Below are 1,485 nucleotides of genomic sequence, written 5' to 3' on the forward strand. Positions count from 1 at the left end.
ACCCTTGAGGTGAGCTCACCACACTGAGAGGGAAGTGTCGGTTGCTAACATCGCCCACACAGAGATTGGAGCGATGAGTCCACTAGTTGAGAGACCTGTGGATGGCTAGAGGGACAATGACACATTCATTGGGCTCATCCTGCATGGGATGAAGTGCCCGAAGAAACCAATTCTGGAGAGGCCGAAGGTGCAAACAGGAGAAAGGAGTGGCAGCTGTGGTGAATGCCATGTGTCCCAAAAAGCACTGGACATCCTTGGCATGGATGTATGGCGTCTGCCAGACTCAAAGAGCTAATGAATGCAGATTCAGAAACCTGTCTGCTAGCAAGTAGGCCCTTGCATGCCAAGAGTCCAATACAGGCCCATGAATTGGTTGTTTGGATAGGCTGAAGAAGAGATTTTACCTTGTTGATAAAAAGACCAAGCGTCTGCTATAAAGACAGAGTAAAGTGAATGTTCCTCTGTAGATACTCACAGGACTGTGCACCAGCAACCAGCCAGAAATATAGGGGTAAACTACTACCCCGTGCACCCAGGGATGAACCGGCATACAGCCATCTCCTCAGTAACACCTGTGGAGCTGTGGAGATACCAGAATGAAGAACTTGAAATGAAAAAGCCTGACCCATGTCTTGCTGGATAACAGAGTGAGGATGGTTGGTAATGACAATACCTGAAATTTGCAATATGCAATATATGCATAAAATCCTGTAAGGTCCAAACCTGGCCAAAGCCCACTGCCTTTATTGGAAACCAAAAAACAGCTGGGGAAAAGGAAAAAGAAGGAAACATAGAAAGATGTAAAGAAGCTACTGCTCCTTTTGAAACAAAGTAATTACCTCCTGCTAGAACACAGGAGGAGGAGTGGCCCGTAGAGTCCCTACTGGGGACAGTTTGAAAAATTCAATTGCATAAACATGCTCTGTAATCTCCAACACCCATGAGTGAGAAGAGATCTAATGCCATGCATCTAAAAATGATGAGGTGGAGCTCCAAAAACTGGAGCTGAAGGGTTGGAGGCTATGAAAGAAGAGAAAATGCATGCGAAAAAACTATTGGCCCTGATCTACTTCTTCCCTTTAGTTTGTTGTCACCCCTGGATAATTAAGCTGAGGGGCTGGCCACCACAATCTAGGCTAGATTGTGGTAAAAAGCCAAACTTAGAAGCAGGCTATGTTCTGCCATGGGCAGTTATCCTGCCATTGCTCTGCCTTCTTTGGAGAGGGTAGAGGATCTACACATGCTGGTGGATGGCTGCTGCAACAGCAGCAAACACCTTAGTACTGTATCGGTGCTGTGCTTAGCCGTAGCGTTGTGATGAGAAGCTAAGGTGAGATACTACTGACAGAAAGCCCTTGGGATCTGTTGATGTTGTAGGGGAAGAAGATCCAAATAAGGTGCTGAGCTATGCCACAAGAGCACCTGATAGGCTGCCATACAAGCATGGTAATGAATCATGCAAGTGAGTAGGCTAGCAGTGGGGTG

This window comes from Anolis sagrei, chromosome 2 (genome assembly GCF_037176765.1).
Source record: "Anolis sagrei isolate rAnoSag1 chromosome 2, rAnoSag1.mat, whole genome shotgun sequence".
Classification (NCBI taxonomy): Eukaryota; Metazoa; Chordata; class Lepidosauria; order Squamata; family Dactyloidae; genus Anolis; species Anolis sagrei.